This window comes from Heterodontus francisci, chromosome 30 (genome assembly GCF_036365525.1).
Source record: "Heterodontus francisci isolate sHetFra1 chromosome 30, sHetFra1.hap1, whole genome shotgun sequence".
Classification (NCBI taxonomy): Eukaryota; Metazoa; Chordata; class Chondrichthyes; order Heterodontiformes; family Heterodontidae; genus Heterodontus; species Heterodontus francisci.
Window position 1 is genome coordinate 26,904,316 of NC_090400.1, and position 23,955 is coordinate 26,928,270.

The 23,955-nt window shown below is 47.3% G+C and overlaps 1 pseudogene; it reads left to right on the forward strand.

Moving 5' to 3' along the window:
• Positions 1 to 23,955, forward strand: part of LOC137346433 (myeloperoxidase-like) — a 52,779-nt pseudogene that overhangs the window by 14,264 nt on the left and 14,560 nt on the right.

Below are 23,955 nucleotides of genomic sequence, written 5' to 3' on the forward strand. Positions count from 1 at the left end.
TAGTGTCACTCTCCTGAAGTGAATAACAAGCACTTGTGAGGCCTGTTTCCTACCAAGTGCTGTATTACAGGTGAGGAGCTATTGCCATCTCTCTCTAGTGACTTCAACAGTGCATTATTAACCAGTCAATTAAAGAGATCAATCCACTGTTAGTCACTCAGTCCTGATATCCAAAAAAATGCTGAGCTGAAACATATAGAAAGTTTTGCAGCCTGTTGCACACATTAGTCCCTTTTTTATTAAATTTGCAAGTATGATTTTGGAACTTGACTTCCATTTGCTGAGTTCTTCCATGTGTGTGCTCCCATGGCGACGACTGAACCAATTCCAACTTAGTTTAATGTGAATATATCAGATTGAGGCTCTCATTACTTTTCACTTTGAGGAATGGCAGGAAATTGGTTGCAGGTTCAAGGAAACCATTGATATGATCAATAAGTGGGTGATGCCAGTGCTCAGAGTCACCTACCTGGTCACAGGTAAGTGTCTGCACATCACTCACGTCTGCCTACTTGGTCTGTTTTAAAGAAACCTAGAGGAAACACTTACTGCTTTCATCAGCCTAGTCTCGTTTTCTCATTATCATCGAGTTCTTTCTCAGATGGGTTGGTCATGGACATTGCTGAGACTTTGCAACTGTGTAACAAACTGAGCCAAAAGTAGTGTCTGCATGAGGGTGGTGCAGACAGGGGCCAGGGTGGGGGTGAGGCAGGGCAGGATAGCGCTGATGATTGAACTCAGTATAACCGAGAGTTGCTGTATTGTCCGACCTCAGGCAAGGCACCCAACATTTTACTGATCTCTTCAGATCAACACTTGCCTTCACATTTCAGATTCCTGCCCTGATGCTCTGCAGTCAGTCTGCTGGTGCTGAAAGCTGTCACATTCTTTCAGCAGCAGGAGGAGAGGGTGGAAATCCTGTGAAGGGCTTTTCCATCAGACAAGATGATATCGGCTCCATTTATTCTCCAATGTCACAAGACTTCCCAGTAAGCAACCTGTTTGGGAACAGGTGAAGTGTATCACATGAGTAGCTGGGTGGAGCAGAGATCAAACCAGCCAGTGCCACACAACAGCAGGCCAGACTGCAGCTCAAACCTACAACCACAGAACATGGAGTGTAGTGAGTAACTGTATTGCTACACTACCAGGAGTTTACTAACTGTACCTGTTAGTGCTCCAGCTGTAACAGAAAGTCAGATTGTTGTTTAACTAGTGCAACTTGTATGGGAATTTATCAGTGATTTGAATTGATAGAGTGTGTATGTCCTGCAGATTTGTTAACAGCGAGTGACCTGGACATCATTGCACATGTCACAGGCTGTCTAGCCATAGGTCAGCCCCCAGTCTGTAAAGACGACTGTTGGTCAAACCGGTATCGGACCTTCAACTCTGAGTGCAACAACAGGTAGGAACTGGCAGGGCTGGTGACCAGTGTCTACTCTACTTCAGTGATTAACTGCAATACAAGTATAGCCATTCACTAAATGTTTCTATTTTCATTCTGATTAATATTTACTAATAATTAACATGTCCTCAGGAACATTTAATAATTGTAATAAGGAGAAAATGCTGGAAATACTCAGCAGGTCAGGCAGCATCTATGGAGAGAGAAACAGAGTTAGCGTTTCAGGTCAGTGACCTTTCAAAACGGTTCTGCTGAAAGTTCATTGACCTGAAACATTAACCTGGAGGGCTGGATTTGTGCTGGAGGCAGGGCTCCCAGCGCCAGGCTGAAAAGATGGGGGAAAGCCTGCCTCTGACGTTTTCTATGCCCCCGAGCGATCCTCCGTTGTTTTTTTGCCTAAGTGTCCATCATCGGATCCTCACCCTTTTAAAGACTGGGATCCCGCCTCCAAAAGCTGCCAGCCAATCATCGGGAGCATTGGCCACTGCCAGTACTGCAGAGGCCTCAGACCCAGCCCCAGCAATGGATCCCCGGACAAGAGGTAAGTGAGGCGGGGTCGCCAGGGCCAGTCCGGAAGGCCCCGGCAAGGGGGGCTTGGGGGGTCGTCTTGCAGTCCAAGGGGAGGGGTCCTGGAGTGAATTGGTTCCCAGTGAGTGTCCTCCGTGGGCAACAAATTACCCACAGAGTAGGGGGCCCCCCCAAGCCCACAGGGAATGCACCATGTTACAAAGTGGCCTCCCTTCTTGGCAGAGGCCTCCCCCATCGCTGTTAAGATCCCAGTGGCAGCGGGAAGAGGCCCTTAATTGGCCATTAATAGGCCACTTATGGGCCTCAATTGGCCTCTGGGTGGGAAGGCCGTTGTCGGTCTATCCTGCCCCTGGGAAAATCACTTGGCGACAGGCTCTCCGCCCCCCACCATCCGTCGCAATACACTGTGCCCCCTAACCTCCGACCCCGCCTCGGGGATCCCATAAAATCCTGGCCTCTGTTTCTCTCACCACATATGCTACCAGACCTGCTGAGTATTTCTAGCATTTTTCTCTTTTTGTTTTTGATTTCCAGCATCTGCAGTATTTTGCTATTGAATTAGTGTTTAATCAATTGTGTTTGAAGAATTCAGTGAGGAAAGCCCATATCTGTACTTGTGAATAATTAAAGTGTGTGCACATTGCAGGGTCTATTCTTTCACCTTTTCATCAAGTGAAGATTGGATCAAACTTCAGATACAAATATGAGTCCGAGTCCCTGATGAGGGAAGAACAGGGCCCTGGTCCCTGATGAGGGAAGAACCGGGCCCTGGTCCCTGATGAGGGAAGAACCGGGCCCTAGTCCCTGATGAAGGAAGGGAAGGACTTAGTCCCTGATGGAGCTCGGACATGATACTCTGATTTTCTATTTGGAGATGCAATGCTTTATGCCAATGGAAAGAATTTGCCCCTGACAATGGCCTGGAGAGGTACTTACATGAGAATTTATTGAGTCTGCTCATTTGCCTATCCATTGGAGTAGTGATTGGCATCAAAACCAATGGCAATAATCTGTGTTGCATAGAGCGCAGCCATTAACATCCCTGTTTTAGCTGTATATTTCAGCAGCAGTTAAGTAAGGAACTGCGTTTGGCTCAGTATTAACTGTCAGTCAGCTTGACTTGTTGTCTCATGAATCTTTTTTGTGCCACTTATCGAAAATGTCTTACCCAGGAGCAGCTGGCAGCCAAGCAAGTGAGCAGGAGTGCCACAGAGGTAGAAAAGATGCCGCAATGTCACAGAGTCTGACCTACAAGCTCTCCTTGATGATATTGAGCTCAGGATACAGAAATTGCTTGGTATTCATGACAGAAAACCTAAAAATGTCATTTATGCCAACCCTCAGTACCACCCCCGTGCCCCCCTCCCCCCCTCCTCAACCCACCCCTCAGGACTGCAACCCAATGTTTGAAGAACATGAGCAGGGCAGGCAAGCTGGCACATGGACCACTCGCCCTTTTCTTCCAGGGACCAGTCAGTGTCTTCACCCCTACATAATTACAGACTGCAGCTCTGGTAGTAATAGAGGAAAGAACAGAACAGTTTAGAATTTACAACATAGAAATGGGTTATTTGGCCCTATGTCGGTGTTTCCACTTGAGCTTCTTCCAACTCCATTTACGTCATTTCACCCTATCAACATATCCTCTATTCCATTCACCTAAATGATGTATCTATTCCATTCACCTGAATAGTACCTTACATCCCAGCTTCCTGATTATGGTGACCAAAACACATGTTGCCGTCTCTCAGCTTTTGGGATCTATTAGCTACCATTAGATCTGCCTTCCTACCGATCAATAGGAACACTGATCCAGAGTCCAGTGGAATGGTGTTGACTGGAATCAGCCTTCCTTATACAACTATCCCTTACGACAGCAGCACATGCCAGCTCTCTGGACTTCCACCTCAGGAATGTAGACGGCAAGCACCAGCCTGCCCAGGAACAAGCCTTAGAGAGACAGCCAGCAGTAGCTTCCTGCCAGGAGCAAGCTGCCATGTGAACAGAGCCAATTTGACCCTTTGTAGACAACAACAGCCAACCACCTCTTGCGATACTGGCTCTCAGGTAACACCTAGGAGGAATACTGGAACAGGTGAAAGAAAGACATATGCAGCCACCAAAGGGAAGCACGGTGCGTGGAAAAAATAGATTGGCTTGTGTTAACTTTGGACTTAATTGTAATAAAATAGAATTTGCATTGTCATTGTGCTTTGTTATTCATTGTGTTTAGTCATACAGGAAAGGGTGTACTTATTTGGGGCAAATTTATTCAACCAGGTGACAATATTGACATGGTCATGTAGGGGTAAAAATGAATGTCTGTTATGCTCTAGGATAGGTTCTGGATTGAGGGAACGTACCTTATCTCAATGACCAATCTTGTAGAGGCATGTACCCCATGTAGTGCTGCTCTGCTGTGGCTCGGGCTTCTCTTCGTGCAATCATTATCTATGGGAGCAAGGGTAGTCTTTTTCATCACAAGCCATCCGTTCACATCATTTTATTTCTTGAAGAGGTCAGGAGGGCGGAATGTCGAAGGATGAATGTATTATCGTACCAACTTGCAGCATATGTCACATTTACATGTAGGATCCTGTGAAAGTTGTCAAGGGTCTAAAAGGAAGAGAGATCCATGGAAAAGGAGAAGGCTAGGCAAACAGCAAGGTGGATTGTAAAAGATTTCAGCAAGACATAGACATGTTTGCAATGAGAGATGCCTTTTAATTTGGGTAGATATACATTGAGGGAGTGGTATTTGAGGGTGTTTTCTGTCAGACCTCACAAAGGAACATGGGTGCCAAGGACTGCACCCTGAATGGTGGGAAAGTCAGCAACTTCATAAAACTACAAGACCCTATCTTGCTGCTGCCTTGCTGTGATGTAAAGGTGATGAACTCCCCAGCTTTTCTGTACATCTCCTCCAGCAATTCAGCTGCAAATTTCTCCCCTGGTTTGTCAGCACTTTTCTAATTTCAAACTAACATCTTGGGCTGAGTGTTGCAGCAAGGCCCAAGGTCCCCCCACCGGAATTGAAAGCCGGAGCCGCTGTCACTTGGGCGAAGTGCTGGCTGGGGTCAGTATTCTGTGGCAGCCAGCCTATTAACTGCTGGGAGATGGAGGGGGTGTCCAGTAAAATGGTGGTGATGGTGTCAGGTCCCACAGCTGGAAGTGCTGGTGGCATATTTAAAGGGCTACCAGCACTCAGTGAAATTGATCCATCCTCAAAGAAGCCTTAGTGGAAGACCTGAGAAAGAAGGCCTGTCAAGCAATGACAGAGGGAAGATCCCGGGTAGCCCCACGGTTTATTAATGCAGCCCTGCAGGTTCTCCTCCAGGCTTCTTGAACAAGGCAGGAGGTCCTCTTCCCCCAGGATGGGAGGATGAGACCTGCCCACCAGACCAAGCAAGCCTGGACAGAGATCGCAGAGGAGGTCAGCAGTCATGGGGTCGCCCTCAAAGCTGGCTGCAGTGCCTCAAGCAGGTTAATGACCTCATGCGATCCACCAAGGTGAGTGTACCACACATTGCTTTCCTTACAGCCTTGCATGTGGCTATGCATGAGGGTGGGATTGCTACAAAAAGAATGCCAATCCAGTCGGTGCCAATGAGGCCAAGCAGCAACACTGCCTGTCATAGGCTTGGCAGCATCTTGGTGAATGGCCCCGAACTGTCAGAGTTGCCTCCTGCACTGTCACTTCTGAGTGGTAGCAAGCAAGAGCCATTGCTGAGGCACCACCATGGACAGCCAGGTGGCCACCAGTATCGGTGTTGTGCCAGTCTTTGTCGAGCGACTAACCATGGCCATTTATGTACCTGCAGGAGAAGACTGCCCACAATGCCAAGGAAAGGGCTAAGACTGGCTGTGGCATCTCCTACCTCGCAATCCTAACCCCCATGGAAGCGGAAGCTCTCGAACTAGGAGGACACCATGGGGGCTGTTCCATCGCAGATGGTGAGGCAGGAGTGGAGACATGAGAGAGTGAGTTGCTGAATGGATGGGCACAGGAGAGCCTCTTGTGAACAAGAGACAAGGTGCTGATGTGTCCACCACTGGTCACATGGAGCTCCACACTAGGAGTAGTCTGAAAGACATGATGGAATGCGCATTATCATAGAGTCATAGAGTTTTACAGCACAGAAACAGGCCCTTCGGCCCAACGCACCTGCGCCGACCATCAAGCACCCATCCTAACTAATCCCATTTCCTCGCACAGTCACCTAATTAACCTTCTCGCTCTCAAGCAGATCAAAGACAAGAGCAGACAGGTCTAGAGACCGGGGGACAGCTGTCAACCTCTGAGGAGGAGAAGGGAGCTTCAGAGGATACACTGTCACATCATTCCCCCGCACCCTCCACCAGCACCGATACTCTCAGTCGGTGGGTAGCCACTTGCGAGTAGATCTAGGATCACAACCTGGTGAGCACAGCACGGACAAGCCCACGCAGCTGATGGAGGCTGTGACAGCTGAGGCTACTGACACTCGGAAGACTGTGAGGAAGCCAGGGAGATACTGAGGCACAGGCTGATGACATGCCTCTGGAGTCATCAGCAAGGTGGCAGATGCTGGAGCTGAATCGTGAAGTGAGGGAACATTTGGCGGAGCTTCCGGAGATGGATGATGGAGGTGTCCATGCAGGCCATGGGTACCACCATGTCTCTGGTGCCTGCGCACGTCTTCCTCCATCGAGAGATTGGCGACTCTCATGAAGAACCATATCCAGCAAACTAACCAGTGCATATCGGAGATGCATGCGGACCTGCATGGCATTGCCAACTCCAAGAGCTCTGGGCAGCAATAGCTGGGCAAGAAGGGGTGTGTGAGGCACCTGGACTCACACCAGATCCTCACACTCAGGTGAGCAGGGAGATACAGGTATGCATTGAAAGGGAGGAGGAGTGGCAGGCTGATACATATGAGGGCTCCTCTTAGGGTGCTCCTGGTGTGGACAGCAGCTCCTCAGTCCCTCCGTCAGTTGCACCAGTCCCTCACATAGCCATGATGTCAGAGGAGGCTCCTGTACTTATGCAGGAGGCCCTCAATCTGCCAGAGTCCTCCAGGCCTCAGGCAGCCAGAGGATGATGGCCAAGGTCATCAAAAGCCATGAGGCAGCAAGGTCAGCAGCCTGCCTCCATCTCGGCTGACAGAGCATGGAGAACACCACATAGAAGCCCACATAAGAGATTTAAGAAGAGCAACTAGGTGCACTCAGGCTTCACGGGTTAATATTTTGTTAAAGCATGGTATCTTGCAATTTTGCCGCTGGGACTACAGGAGCATCCAGGCTCCGACAAAGGGTGTGATGGGTGGAGCCACATGTGAGGTCGATACATTCTACTTGGCACAAACTAATGTCTTACTGGGTGCAGGTCAATGCCAAAGTCAATGAAGGAGGCAGCAACAGGGCTGCAGAGTGCTGAAGCTTTATTGAATTGCGTGGATCATGTGAAGCGTGTATGTATTAACGTGTCCTGAGCTTCCATTGTGCGTATCTCATACCGCCTTGCCTGTGGTCCTGGAGTTCTTCAACATCCTCTGCCTGGTCATTATTTTCCTCCATCTCCTCATTGTCAGAGGAGGCAGCACACTCCACAATATCCTCAATGCTCAAATGCTCTCCCCTCTGTAGCACCACGACGATACACGAGACCCTAGCTGGGGCATACTGAAGGGTTCCACCAGATCTATTGAGGCATCTGAACTGCATCTTTTCAGAAGCCCTATGACCTGCTCAATCATCGCACAAGTTGTCACCTGGCAGATGTTGTATCTTCCTTCTGCAGCTGTGCTTTGCTTCCTCACAGGTGTCAGTAGCCACGTCTTCAGTGGATATCTCTTATCACCCAGTATTCATCCTTGAAGGCATGCTGGGGGTTAGGGGCCTGAAAAGCTCTGGCACCTGGGACTGCCTTAGTCTGTAAGTATCGAGGCTGCTTCCCGGGAACCGTGCACACACCTGCAGGAACCACTAGTGATGGTCACAAACCAGTTGTACATTGATCAAGTGGCAGCCCTTCCAGTTGATGAAGGCTGCTGCCTGGTCAGTGGGAGCCTTGATGGCCAAATGCATGCAGTTGATGACACCCTGCTCCTGGGAGAATCCATCAATGGCCCCGAAGCCTATGGCCATCTCAGCCTAACTATCCGGATTGGTGCAAAAGTACAAGTATTGGCTGGCCCTTTTGAAGATGGCATTGTTCACCATCTTGATGCAGCGATGAGCCGCACACTGGGAGATCCCATTCATATCCCCAGTGGATCCCTGGAATGATCCTGAGACATAGAAATTCAGCACCACTGACATTGGGTGGCCACCACTTCCCCTGGGGCTCAGCTCATCCTCCATCATGGCACACAGCCCTGTGACGGCCTCCCTGGAGAGGCACTGTCTTCGGCAACACTGCAGCTCCGAAGTTTGAAGGTGGCTGAGCCTTGGTTTGTAAGCCCACTGTGGAAGTAACCTCTTCTTCACCCAGGAAGTTGGTTGCGTGCTCCTCTGCACCCTTCTCCTGCGTTCCACCCCCCCCCACCCGAGGCTGGTGCTCCTGCTGCCCCTCTGTTTCCTGCTGCCCCACTGCCTGTGGCTGCAGCTTTCTCCCTCTCTGATGCTCCTTCTCATTGGAGGTCCTAAAGCCTGAATGAATGAGGCCCATGGCAGGTGGATGCACTCAGTCCTGAGGGCCTCTAAACCCCACCCCACCCCTGCTTTACGCACACAAGTGCCAGCTCCAAGATGGCACTCTGGCACTATGCCACCACAGTTCTGGTAAGTTTTTCCCTTCTCAGGACTAACACTGCCAGTGCCTGCACTGTTCCACCCTCCGTGCCAAACCACACTCGGATTCATGATGGCTGCCAGCTGGAGCCAGAACTGACCTCCCGCTATTTCACCACCTCCTTATACCTGGTGAGGCTCTGAAGACCTGTGGCTCCTGTGCACTCTTAGAAAAATTTGAAAACACAGGTAAAATTAGTTAATTGCTTGTTTAACAAGCTTAAATACCTTCCCGCCGCGTGAGATCTGCCTGCCATGCCAGCCGCCCTTCGGAATATCCGGAAGACACGGGCTTCTGTCCTGATGCCTTCTGTCCTGATATTCCAACCCCTCCCGCCTCCCAGCCCAACCTCAATGGGCCAGGAAAGTTCAGCCACTTGCAAGTGCTTATTGCTTTTATACTTTTTTTTTAGATTAGAGATACAGCACTGAAACAGGCCCTTCGGCCCACCGAGTCTGTGCCGAACATCAACCACCCATTTATACTAATCCTACACTAATCGCATATTCCTACCAAACATCCCCACCTGTCCCTCCATTTCCCTACCTATACTAGTGACAATTTATAATGGCCAATTTACCTATCAACCTGCAAGTCTTTTGGCTTGTGGGAGGAAACCGGAGCACCCGGAGAAAACCCACGCAGACACAGGGAGAACTTGCAAACTCCACACAGGCAGTACCCGGAATCGAACCCGGGTCCCTGGAGCTGTGAGGCTGCGGTGCTAACCACTGCGCCACTGTGCCGCCCCCTTCCATAATATCATTAGTAGCATTTCTAATACCGAATGTTTGTTCCTGCTCGGGGACTTTAACGCCAGGGTCGGTGCTAACCGTGACTCATGGCCCTCCTGCCTTGGGCGCTATGGCATTGGAAGGATGAATGAGAATGGACAGAGACTACTACTACCTATTACAACCTCTGCATCACCAACTCGTTCTTTCACACTAAACCCTGTCACCAGGTTTCATGGAGACACCCAAGATCACGTTGTTGGCACCAGCTGGACCTCATCGTCACAAGGCGAGCCTCTATAAACAGTGTCCAAATCACACGCAGCTTCCCGAGTGCGGACTGCGACACCGACCACTCCCTGATGTGCAGCAAAGTTAGACTCAAACTGAAGAAGCTACATCACTCCAAGCAGAATTTCTTATCCACAGCTGTTACGCAAGTTTCTAAATTCACTTGAAAAAGCCCTTCAAAACACTCCTACAGGGGATGCAGAGACCAAGTGGGCCCACATCAGAGATGTCATCTATGACTCAGCAATGACCACCTTTGGCAAATGTGAGAAGCAGAATGTAGACTGGTTTCAATCTCACTTTGAAGAGCTGGAACCTGTCATAGCCGCTAAGTGCACTGCACTGTTGAACTACAAGAATACCCCCAGCGAGTTAACATCCGTAGCACTTAAAGTAGTCATAAACGCTGCACAAAGAACAGCCAAGTGCTGTGCAAATGACTACTGGCAACACCTATGCAATCGTATTCAGCTGGCCTCCGACATCAAAAACATCAGAGGAATGTATGATGGCATTAAGAGAGCTTTTGGGCCAACCATCAAGAAGATCGCCCCCCCTCAAGTCTAAATCGGGGTTATGATCATTGACCAACGCAAGCAAATGAACCGCTGGGTGGAGCACTACCTAGAACTGCACTCCAGGGAAAATGTTATCACTGATACCGTCCTCAATGCAACCCAGTCTCTGCCAGTCATGGATGAGCTGGACGTACAGCCAACAAAATCAGAACTCAGTGATGCCATTGATTCTCTAGCCAGTGGAAAAGCCCCTGGAAAGGATGGCATTACCCCTGAAATAATCAAGAGTGCCAAGCCTGCTATACTCTCAGTACTCCATGAACTGCTTTGCCTGTGCTGGGATGAGGGAGCAGTACCACAGGACATGTGTGATGCCAATATCATCACCCTCTATAAGAACAAGGGTGACCGCGGTGACTGCAACAACTACCGTGGAATCTCCCTGCTCAGCATAGTGGGGAAAGTCTTCGCTCGAGTCATTTTAAACAGGCTCCAGAAGCTGGCTGAGTGTGTCTACCCTGAGGCACAGTGCGGTTTTTAAGCAGAGAGATCCACCATTGGCATGCTGTTCTCCCTTCATCAGCTACAGGAGAAATGCCGCAAACTAAAGATGCCCCTCTATGGTGCTTTCATAGATCTCACCAAAGCCTTTGACTTCGTCAGCAGACGTGGTCTCTTCAGGCTACTAGCAAAGATCGGATGTCCACCAAAGCTACTAAGTATCATCACCTCATTCCATGACAATATGAAAGGCACAATTCAGCATAGCAGTGCCTCATCAGACCGCTTTTCTATCCTGAGTGGCATGAAACAGGGCTGTGTTCTCACACCTATACTGTTTGGGATCTTCTCACTGCTGCTCTCACATGCGTTCAAGTCTTCAGAAGAACGAACTTTCCTCCACACAAGATCAGATGGCAGATTGTTCAACCTTGCCCATCTTAGAGCGAAGACCAAAGTACGCAAAGTCCTCATCAGGGAACTCCTCTTTGCTGATGATGCTGCATTAACATCCCACACAGAAGAGTGTCTGTAGAGACTTATCGACAGGATTGCGGCTGCCTGCAACGAATTTGGCCTAACCATTAGCCTCAAGAAAACAAACATCGTGGGACAGGACATCAGAAATGCTCCATCCATCGACATCGGCGACCACGCTCTGGAAGTGGTTCAAGAGTTCACCTACCTAGGTTCAACTATTGCCAGTAACCTGTCTCTCGATGCAAAAATCAGTAAGCGCATGGGAAAGGCTTCCGCTGCTATGTCCAAACTGGCCAAGATGGTGTGGGAAAATGGCGCACTGACACGGAACACAAAAGTCCGAGTGTTTCAAGCCTGTGTCCTCAGTACCTTTCTGTATGGCAGCGAGGCCTGGACAACGTATGTTCGCCAAGAGCGACGTCTCAACTCATTCCATCTTCACTGCCTCAGGAAAATCCTTGGCATCAGGTGTTTCCAGTGCAGAAGTCCTCGAGGCGGCCAACATCCCCAGCATATACACCCTACTGAGCCAGTGGCGCTTGAGATGGCTTGGTCATGTGAGCCGCATGGAAGATGGCAGGATCCCCAAAGGACGCATTGTACAGCAAGCTCGTCACTGGTATCAGACCCACCGGCTATCCATGTCTCCGCTTTAAATACGTCTGCAAACGCAACATGAAGTCCTGTGACATTGACCACAAGTCATGGGAGTCAGTTGCCAGTGATTGCCAGAGCTGGCGGACAGCCATATAGGCGGAGCTAACGAGTGGCAAGTCGAAGAGACTTGGTTGTTGGCAGGAAAGAAGACAGAAGCGCAAGGAGAGAGCCAACTGTGTAACAGCCCCGACAACCAATTTTATCTGCAGCGCCTGTGGAAGAGTCTGTCACTCTAGAATTGGCCTTTATAGCCACTCCAGGCACTGCTTCACAAACCAGTGACCACCTCCAGGCGCTTACCCATTGTCTCTTGAGACAAGGAGGCCAAAGACGAAGACTTCTTTAAGCTATCACAATTGTTGGTTGAATCTTTGAATTTTATCTGGAAATTTAGTTAGTACTGGCATTTACTGGCTTCTTTCTCTCTCGGGTATCTTTGACTGCCCTTGTCATCTCCAATTTTTACTGTTCAAACTATTGAACCAACTTAGAATTACATAGATATTACAACATGGAAACAGGGTATTGGTCCAACTGGTGATGTTGGTGTTTACTCTCCACACAAACAATGGTCTTAACTTCTAAAGCATAGTGCCAAAACATCCCTATTTGTATTTTATCAAGATTAAATGTTACTTCAAGCAATCTTATCTGCCAACCATGAATTAGCAAGATTGACGTGTTTGCAAAAACAAGATGAATACATTTGCCTAAATAGCTTTAGCAGTAAGCATGTTCTTGTCATTAATTTGTAATCCAAAACTTCTGTGCAAATCTTTGCTTATTAGGGTCCTTTAGCCAAACTTTATTTTGACAAGTAAACTTTATGAACCTGAATTCAAATGTTGCTGTTAGTCCTGCACTTATAGAGATGCAACTTTTTGGAGTTTTATTCAGACTGAGTAAGATTTTTGGATCGGGTGCATTGGGGTAAGATAAATCAATTTTTTGTTTTCCTGATTTCCAGGAGGACGCCTCACCTGGGGGCGTCTAACATAGCATTCACCCGATGGCCCCCAGCTCGCTATGAGGATGGAATCTCACTCCCACTGGGCTGGACTCCAAACAGATTAGTATCTGGATTCCATCTGCCACTGGTAACTGTTCACACATCAGACAGAAACAAATCAGATTCACTGTCATCTTGAGAAAAGAGGTTTCTGATTACTGTCAACTGTACTGAACCCTTTGATACTGGGTATTGTACGCTTGTTTGGTACGCTGCCACCTTAGTTAGTCTAGCTTAGAGAGATTCTTTCATCTTGAGTACTTAGAGAATTAACCTTTATTACATTAGAACATAGAACATAGAACAGTACAGCACAGTACAGACCCTTACGGCCCACGATGTTGTGCCGACCATTTAACCTACTCCAAGATCAAAATACCTACATACCCTTCATTCTACTATCATCCATGTACCTATCCAAGAGTCGCTTAAATGTCCCTAATGTATCTGCTTCTACTACCACCGCTGGCAGTGCATTCCACGCACCCACCACTCTCTGTGTAAAGAACATACCTCTGACATCTCCCCGAAACCTTCCTCCAATCACCTTAAAATTATGCCCCCTGGTGACAGCCCTTTCCGCCCTGGGAAAAATTCTCTGGCTATCCACTCTATCTATGCCTCTCATCATCTTGTACACCTCTATCAAGTCACCTCTCATCCTTCTTCGCTCCAATGAGAAAAGCCCTAGCTCCCTCAACCTTTCTTCATAAGACATGCCCTCCAGTCCAGGCAGCATCCTGGTAAATCTCCTCTGCACCCTCTCTAAAGCTTCCACATCCTTCCTATAATGAGGCGATCAGAACTGAACACAATCTTCCAAGTGTAGTCTAACCAGGGCTTTATAGAGCTGCAGCATAACCTCGCGGCTCTAAAACTCAATCCCCCTGTTAATGAAAGCCAACACCCCATACGCCTTCTTAACGACCCTATTGGGTCGTTGGGTGTTGGGTGGCAACTTTGAGGGATCTATGGACATGGACCCCAAGATCCCTCTGTTCCTCCACACTGCCAAGAATCCTGTCTTTAAGCCTGTATTCTGCATTCAAATTCGAATCACTTCCAAAATGAATCACTTCACACTTTTCCAGGTTGAACTCCATCTGCCATTTCTCAGCCCAGCTCTGCATCCTGTCAATGTCCCGTTGCAACCTACAACAGCCCTCCACACTATCCACAACTCCTGCAACCTTTGTGTCATCGGCAAACTTACTAACCCAGCCTTCCACTTCTTCATCCAAGTCATTTATAAAAATCACAAAGAGCAGAGGTCCCAGAACAGATCCCTGCGGAACACCACTGGTCACCGAGCTTCAGGCTGAATACTTTCCATCTACTACCACCCTCTGTCTTCTATGGGGCAGCCAATTCTGTATCCAGACAGCCAAATTTCCCTGTATCCCATGCCTCCTTACTTTCTGAATGAGCCTACCATGGGGAACCTTATCAAACGCCTTGCTAAAATCCATATACACCACATCCACTGCTCTTCCTTCATCAATGTGTTTTGTCACATCCTCAAAGAATTCAATAAGGCTTGTGAGGCATGACCTGCCCCTCACAAAGCCATGCTGACTATCTCTAATCAAACTATGCTTTTCCAAATAATCATAAATCCTGTCTCTCAGAATCCTCTCCAATAATTTGCCCACCACCGACGTAAGACTGACTGGTCTGTAATTCCCAGGGTTATCCCTACTCCCTTTCTTGAACAAGGGAATAACATTTGCCACCTTCCAATCATCTGGTACTACTCCAGTGGACAGTGAGGACGCAAAGATCATCGCCAAAGGCGCAGCAATCTCTTCCCTCGCTTCCCGTAATAACCGTGGGTATATCCCATCTGGCCCCGGGGACTTATCTATCCTCATGTCTTTCAAAATTTCCAGCACATCCTCCTTCTTAACATCAACCTGTTCGAGCATATCAGCCTGTTTCACGTTGTCCTCACAAACGACAAGGTCCCTCTCACTAGTGAATACTGAAGCAAAGTATTCATTAAGGACCTCCCCTACCTCCTCCGACTCCAGGCACAAGTTCCCTCCACTATCCCTGATCAGCCCTACACCCACTCTGGCCATCCTCTTGTTCCTCACATAAGTGTAGAACGCCTTGGGATTTTCCTTAATCCTACCCGCCAAGACTTTTTCATGTCCCCTTCTAGCTCTCCGAAGTCCATTCTTCAGTTCCTTCCTGGCTACCTTGTAACCCTCTAGAGCCCTTTCTGATCCTTGCTCCCTCAACCTTAAGTAATCTTCCTTCTTCCTCTTGACCAGCTGTTCCACATCTCTTGTCATCCAAGGTTTCTTCACCCTACCAACCCTTCCTTGCCACATCGGGACAAATCTATCCAGCAGTCGCAGCAAGTGCTCCCGAAACAACCTCCACATTTCTGTCGTGCATTTCCCTGAGAACATCTGTTCCCAATTTATGCTCCCCAGTTCCTGCCTAATAGCATTGTAATTCCCCCTCCCCCAATTAAATATTTTCCCATCCTGTCTGCTCCTGTCCCTCTCCATGACTATAGTAAAGGTCAGGTAGTTGTGATCACTAGCACCGAAATGCTCTCCCACCGAGAGATCTGCCACCTGGCCTGGTTCGTTGCCAAGCACCAAATCCAACATAGCCTCCCCTCTAGTCGGCCTAGCTACATATTGAGTCAGGAAACCTTCCTGGACACACCTGACATAATCTGCTCCATCCAACCTATTTGCACTAAGGAGGTTCCAATCAATATTAGGGAAGTTGAAGTCACCCATGACAACAACCCTGTTACTTCTGCACCTTTCCAAAATCTGCCTCCCAATCTGTTCCTCCGTGTCTCTGTTGCTCTTGGGGGGTCTATAGAAAATTCCCAATAAAGTGACTGCTCCTTTCCTGTTTCTGACTTCCACCCATACTGACTCAGTAGACAAACCCTCCTCGACGACCTCCCTTTCTGCAGCTGTGATACTATCCCTGATTAGCAATGCCACTCCCCCACCTCTTTTACCTCCCTCCCTATTCCTTTTGAAACATCTAAACCCCGAAACATCCAATATCCATTCCTGCCCCTGTGATATCCCCGTCTCCGTAATGGCCACAACATCATAGCTCCAAGTCCTGATCCATGCTCTAAGTTCATCACCCTTAGTCCTGACACTTTTTGCGTTAAAATAGACACACTTCAACCCATCATACTGGCTGCAACTTTGCCCTGTCAACTGTCTAACCTTCCTCACAGACTCTCTGCACTCGGTATCTGCCTGTTCAACAGCTACCCCATCCACTGATCCGTATCTCCGGTTCCCATCCCCCTGCCAAACTAGTTTAAACCCTCCCGAAGAGCTCTAGCAAACCTCCCGCCCAGGATATTGGTGCCCCTCCAGTTCAGATGCAACCTGTCCTTCTTGTACAGGTCCCACCTTCCCCAGAAGGTATCCCAATGATCCACATATCTGAAGCCCTCCCTGCTACACCAGCTCTGTAGCCACGTGTTCAGCTGCACTCGCTCTCTGTTTCTACCCTCACTCGCTCTCTGTTTCTACCCTCACTAGCACCTGGCACCGGTATCAATCCTGAGATTACTACTCTGCTCGTCCTGCCTTTTAGCTTCCACCCTAACTCCCTATGTTCACTTTTCAGGTCCTCATCCCTTTTCCTAGCTATGTCATTGGTACCGATGTGTACCACGACTTCTGGCTGCTCCCCCTCCCCCTTAAGAATCCTGTAGACTCGATCGGAGACATCCCTGGCCCTGGCACCCGGGAGGCAACATACTATCCGGGAGTCTCGTTCGCGACCACAGAATCTCCTGTCTGTTCCTCTAACCACTGAATCTCCTGTCACTATCGCTCTCCTATTCTACCCCCTTCCCTTCTGAGCCACAAAGCCAGGCTCAGTGCCAGAGACCTGGCTGCTGTGGCTTTCCCCTGGTAGGTCGTCCCCCCCAACCGTATCCAAAACGGTATACTTATTATTGAGGGGAACAGCCACAGGGGATCCCTGCACTGTGCGCCTATTCCCTTTCCCTTTCCCTCCCCTGACGGTCACCCAGCTACCTTTATCCTGTAACTTAGGTGTCACTACTTCCCTATAACTGCCCATTATAACTATGTATAGCTTCACACCAGTCTGTGTGACCCCTCCAAAGCCACACTGCATCTATCTTCAAATCTCTCTCACATCTGATCTCTTACATCATCATAGAAGGTATTCTTTACACATTCTCCACATTAACCCTTTCAGACTCTTATACTACACTGGGGACAGGCAGTGAGGTGCATTAGTACATTGTCCTTTTACCTAAAGTTAAATCCAGCACAGTCAGATAGGATGAAGCACTGTGTCTATGATTAAGTCCTGTGTCTGGCAGCATCCAAACCTTCAATGATGGCATTAACTGTGAAACAACTTGTGTTCAGAGAAATCCTCGTTTCCCAATTAAGGTGAGACCTACATTCTTCTCCTGAAGTTCTCTGTATAACATGTGTCCTTTTCCCTTCTTTGCAGCCTTGACCTATACTTTCTGCATCGGCTCAGCTGAGAAATTAGGAACATTTTACCTGATAAATAATGTTTTTCCGAGAGGTCCACCTTAAACTCTCAACTATGCAAAGCTCCCTGACCCAGTTTGAGCTAAAGTCTTTACTCATGATGGATCTGGAGAGTAATAATAATAATAATAGGCTCCTTTGTTACCTGAAATATTAAATAAAGTGGAATATGGAGAATATTGAAGAACCAAGTGTTCCATCTGACTGATAAAGTATTCAGGAAAATGACGACTAGTAGGGCTGAATTTTATGAGCCCCTCAATGTCAGGGGTCCTGGCAGGGGGCCTGTAAAGTTCTGCCAGGAGAGGCCCGCCTCAACCCCGACGTCGAGAAGGCCCCACCGGACATTAGTGGTGTCTATCCCTGCTCCAGAGAGAGCTTCTTCCACTTACTATCACTGTTTGTTCTATAAGTGTTCTGGATCTTTACTGACAGATATCTCCACATGATACGAGGATCAAGTACACTAACACGTGTATGCCTTTCTTCTGATCGTGTAGAAGCGGTGAGCTGGGCTCATTGTTCAGAGATGTTAACACTCGTCAGCAGATCAACACCCTGACCTCTTTCCTTGATGTTAATGAAGTCTATGGCAGCACAGAGTGTCTGGCCAACAAACTCAGAAACCTCACCAATGAGCATGACCTGTTGGCTGTCAATGAGGAATTCTCTGACAATGGACTAGAATATTTACCATTTAGCACCATTTCAAGCAACCTTTGTGGAAGAATGGAGGAAGGCTGTTTCACTGGTCAAAATTCAACTCCATGTTTTATAGCTGGTGAGTACTGGCTGGATCAAGAAATCCAGTCACATGCCACCTTCATACAGGGCATTTCTTTCACATGCTGTGCCCTTGCAATTGTTTAACACACATTGCCAGAATTTATATTGAAAGGTGTTTGGAGCTATCATATAGGAATTGATCATGTAAGGGTTTAGATGACATCTGGAGACAGAATAATTGAATTATTAGATAAACAATTTTTTACACCAATTAAAATAAAGGAGTATGGAAAATGGCCATCCAGTGAGAACAGACCAATAGCCAGTCAAAAATGGCAATACATCATTACTGCCTGTTCCTGTTAGCCGTACAGCCACTGCCATTTTCTTCACTGCCTTCAGTCGGGCAGTTCAAGCCAGGGATAGGCACCAAAATGTTGCACCACGGACATTTGACAAAATTATTGACTCAGCCGCGAACATGGGGTTGATTAATCTGTATATAAAGTGTATAGCCAACCTCATGCCATCAAAACACAGGCCAATTTAAAACGCATTTCTCCATATTTAGTGAGATACCTAGCATTGTTTTTGCTTGCATAAGTAGTCATTGTCTGCCCACATGCTTGATGTAGTGATGCAGAGAATCTGGATAGATGTTCATCTGTCAGGTGTGATCCTGATCTCTTTCTCTCCCATCTCATGCACTCTCTCCCTCTCTGTGTCCATCTCTCTCCCCCGTCTCCATCTCTCTCCTCTCTTTCACCCCTGTCTCCTCCCTCAGTGTATATCCATCTTCCCCGTCTCCCTCTCTCTCCCCTCCCTCTCTCTCTCTCTCCCCTTCCACTCTCCATCCCCTCTCTCTCTCCCCTCTTGCACACTCTCTCCCTCACCTCTTTCCCCCTCTCCCTCTCTCCCCCCCTCTCTCTTTCCCCCTCTCTCTCTGCTTCCCTCTCTCTCCCCCCTCTCTCTCGCCCACCTCTCTCTCTCTCTCCCCCTCTCTCTCTCCCCCTCTCTCTCTCCCTCCCTCCCTCTCTCTGTCTCCCTCCCTCTCTCCCTTCCTCTCTCTATCCCTCCCTCCCACCCTCTCCTCTCTCCCCCTCTCCCTCCATCTCCATCTCTCTTCTTCTCCCTCCATCTCCCTCTATCTGCCTCTCTCTCTCTCTCTCTCTCACTTGCCCTCCCTCTCTCTCCCTCTTTTTCCCTCACTCTCTCTCCCTCACTGTCTTCCTCCCTCTCCCTCCCTCTCCTTCCTCTCTCTCCTTCTCCCCCTCCCCCTCTCTCTCGCTCCCTCACCCTCTCCTCACTCTCCCACCTCTCTCCCTCTCTTTCTCTCATCCTCTCTCTCTCTCTCCCTCTACCTCTCACTCCCTCTCTCTGCCTCTCCCTCTCCCTCCCCTGTCTCCCCATCTCTCTCTGAATGTTGCAGAGAGCAGGAACTTACCCCAGAGCAGCTTTGTGATTGGTCAGTTTGTTTAAAAAATTCACAGCCATCAGTTTCACAGCTGACAGGAGGAGGAACAGCAGCTTCTGAACTCAGGCCAAGTTTGTGGTTTGCGGCGAGCTTTTTTAAAAAAAATTGGAACCCACCAAAAAAAACGAAATTTGTCCTGAGTTCAGAAACTGCTGTTCCCGGTCCTGTCAGCTGTGATACTGATGGATGTGAATTTTTTTTTAAGTTGGGCTGGTCTGGAAAGAAGAAGTCAATGGGAAATTCCTCATTCCTGAAATTACCAGTCACGGATCTCAAAATCTTTTACGGACACATTGCCAAACCCTGATCCAGGCAACTGCCTGTTTCAAGTGGGTGCCTATTTGTAATATGCTAATTGGTGCAATGCCAGTTGTAGAACCCTGATGCAATTTTGAGGTACCAATGGTGAAGCATACACTACGAACACTCCACTCATTGTGTGGCAGTCTTGTTGTACAGATGGAATCCATAATCCACCCATAGCTTCATCTTCGTGCTTTGTGAAGCTACTGAAGTCCCCTTCCCGCCCCAATCATAATGTATCATTTAATCCATGAGCAGGTGCTTTGTTCTAGTTGATATTTCTTTTGTGTGTGTTTGCACTCTTTCATTAAAATTGTAAAAGTAACCCTTGTAAACTTGACACTAATTGTCTTCTCACAGGTGATGTACGTGTGAACGAGCAGCTGGGGCAGTTATCATTCCATACAATATTTCTACGGGAACACAATCGTTTAGCAAGGGAGCTGAAAAGACTTAACCCACATTGGAGTGGAGATACGATCTTCCAGGAGTCGAGGAAAATCACGGGAGCTTTTCAACAGGTAGGAAGAAAATGTCATTGGTAAAATATATAAGAACAGGTATGGGTCATCTTCAGTTGAGTTTGTGGCTTGGCAGACTTACTTTTCCAGTTATTTTGATCTGTTTTCCTTGTTTCTATTCACATTGCAATTGTTGATATTAATACTGTCTTGTGTTTCAATATTTTTTTAATATCGTCCCATTCTGACCCAGATGACTGCACCTGAACAATATGTTATATGGCCAAAGTACTTCCAGTGGCAGTGGTGATGTGGGGTTAGAAATTGGGATGCCCCTACTCCAAGGGAGACACAGTGTGGTGTCCCTGTGTTGGGGTCAGACAATGCGGTGCCCCTGTTCTGGGGTCAGATGGTGGGATGCCCCTGTTCTGAGGTCAGACGATGCGGTGCCCCTGTTCTGCGGTCAGATGGTGGGATGCCCCTGTTCTGGGGTCAGACAATGTGGTGCCCCTATGTTGGGGTCAGACAGTCTGCTGCCCCTGTTCTGGGGTCAGACAATGCGGTGCCCCTGTTCTGGGGTCAGACGATGGTTTGCCTCTGTTCTAGGGTCAGACTATGCGGTGCCTCTGTTCTGGGGTCAGACAGTGGGCTGCACCTTTTCTGGGATCAGATGACCTTAAATATTCAGGAGATTCCTTCTTGCTGAGGTAAATGTTTGGCCGACATGAGGCCCACTCACAGGGGCAGGAATGGAGAGAACATACAAATTGCAGCTTCTGTACCTGATTATTACTTTCTGAACTCCCATTACTAGCCCAGGTTCCATGGTGAAAGGACAATTTTCTGTCACACTCACTCCCAAACCTTGTGGCAGAAACCTTGAATCCCTCTGTCTGTGTCAGACCTGTATCCAATGCACAGAGGTGAACAGATCTCTTTCTAACACAACACTTACTGATTCCTTTCGAGTTTATTGTTTTTGACCAAATTGCACTGAATGGTGACTTTTCTCTCTGCTGTAGATAATAAACCACAGAGACTATGTTCCCCTGGTAATCGTGAAGGAGGCAACGGCAAAATTTCTCCCAGCTTACGAAGACTACGATGAATTTGTGGATCCCAGTATTGCCAATGTTTTCTCAACAGCAGCTTTCCGTTTTGGACATCTCACCATTCAGCCAACTCTGTTTCGTCTTGATGAAAACTACCAGGAACACCCTGAATTCAAAAGCCTTGACCTGCACCAGACTTTCTTCACTCCCTGGAGACTGATCAGGGAAGGTCAGTAACACGCTTTAATATTACTGCAGTATACTCAGCATGAGACATTATACTGATACTGAAAACAGAGTTGGACTTCATTAATGGGCAATTAGTGTGGTGATCGCCGTAACCAGATTCTAGCGCCGAATGAATGAGGTGTGTGATATATAGCTAAATACTCCGTTCCCTGCAGTAACACTATGATCAGACAGGGCACCAATTACCCCACAAAGACAACACCGTGGATCTCAGATTGGTGACTTGTCTGTAGTCCCCCCTGGTTTTTTAAAATAAAGCGAATCTGGAGTAAATGATTCCATTTGATAAATGATAACATAAAGCAACATCCTCAGGGTTTCAGTTTAAACAATGCAGATGTTATGACCGAGGCAGGAGGAGTGCACTGTTAATTCAGTCACACATCTCCACAGGTCACAACATGGATTTAAATTTTCCCACTTACTGAAACAGTCAATCAGATACTCTATTTGTCCCCAGAATAAAGCACACCAACCAGGTTTCTTTAATAAACAACTAAATTATCCGTTCATTATAAACCAAGTCTTAACCATTAATGAAGTAGAACATATGCACAAATGGAAATATTAAAGCCCCTTATTTTATCCTAGCCCTCACACATGTATTCATATACATAACCAGTTAACCAGGGGAAAAAAGGATTTTTGTTTACAGCTGTTACAAAGAAATAGAAAGAATAAAAAAAAACACTTATGCTTCAAAGAAGGTATGAAAGCCCTTTGTTTGGCGAGGTGTCCCAAAGGCGAATAGGTGGCTGCCACTAGGAATCTTTCCTAGCAATGTTGATGAACAGTCTGGGTAGGCTTTCAAGAAATGCAGCTTCACATAGGTCTTATCAGGTATGCAGCAACTAACGTTTCAATTCGATGCAAAATTCTTTCAAAGTTGCAAGGTTTCAGCAAACATTCAAGATGTCTTCGAATACAGGAGGCGACAGTACAACTTGATGCAGAATTTACTTTTCAAGAGAGGGCCGGCTGGATTTTCTGTTCTCCTGGCAGGTCAATAATCAAACTCCAACTGCTTGTTTTTAGCCAAACCAGCTGGCTTTTTTTAACAGTTCAAAATGAAAGAAAAAACCTTTCCAGAGGCAAGTCCTAAGACAATCATAAATCCTGACTTGCCAATAGGCAAATAGCTCTTCAGGTCAAACAAACCTCTGATGTGTTTACTTGAAATTATGTGCCTTCCAGTAAAAACTTGTTGACCTTCCTTTTGAGAAAAACACCCACAAAGTTCACCAATCTCCAGAAATCTTAAAACATATTTTACATAGAAAAACAGAAGCACTCATGTAACACAGAACAGAGCCCTTGGGATGTCAGCAGTTCAGGTTGCCCTATTGCTTATAATGCAAAAGCAAAATAGTGTGGATGCTGGAAATCTGAAATAAAAGCTCTGCACAGACCTGAAATGTTAACTCTGTTTCTCTCTCCACAGATGCTGCCAGACCTGCTGAATGTTTCCAGCATTTTATGTTTTATGCCCATTTGCTTCTATTTGTACGAGATGATTTTAACTCAAGTCCCTGGCGGTGGAATTTCCATTGCCTTTCATTTGCGTTTTGCTGAATCTGATTTCCTCAGCTGCTGCCTTCAATATGCCTGCTGTGTGCTTGTGTTATTTGTGCAGGTAATGGTGGGTGGGGCAGGGCCAGATACTCGTTTTCCCCGCAACACAAACTCATTAAGGGCTAGTTTTAACTTTTGGCAATAAGGTAAAATTGTCTATACTCAGATCGGCTGCCCAAATGGTCCTCTTCCAGTTTTCCGTTCCATTGACTTCAGTGATTTCATTTGATAAACGATGGATGGAACCATTAAAGTTGATGGAGAAGAAAATTAACTTCCCACTGCTTTCATGTTGTATTTTCACCATAGTCAGTGCCATTTTAGCAGACAGTGCAGTGCCATTTAATGGGCATTTAATAACTATAAAGGAACAATGTTCAATGCTGGCAGGATTCAAGGTCATTAATGTATATGATATCAGCTAATTCAGCCAATCATGTAATGGTAATTAGTGTTCATTTTAATATTTCCCATCTAGGGCTAGAATCCACTTTTAATTTCTGGTGGTTTCATGTTTTGGTCCCAGTTCTCTGCACTGACCAATTTTGACCCATAACATTACTCATTGCAGCAGAATCTGAGAACCTCGGTCAAGTTTTCTCTTTCCATAATTGCATACAGAAATAAATTCATGGCCCCCCATCATCATGGAGGAGTAGTATTCAAGTACAGGAATGGT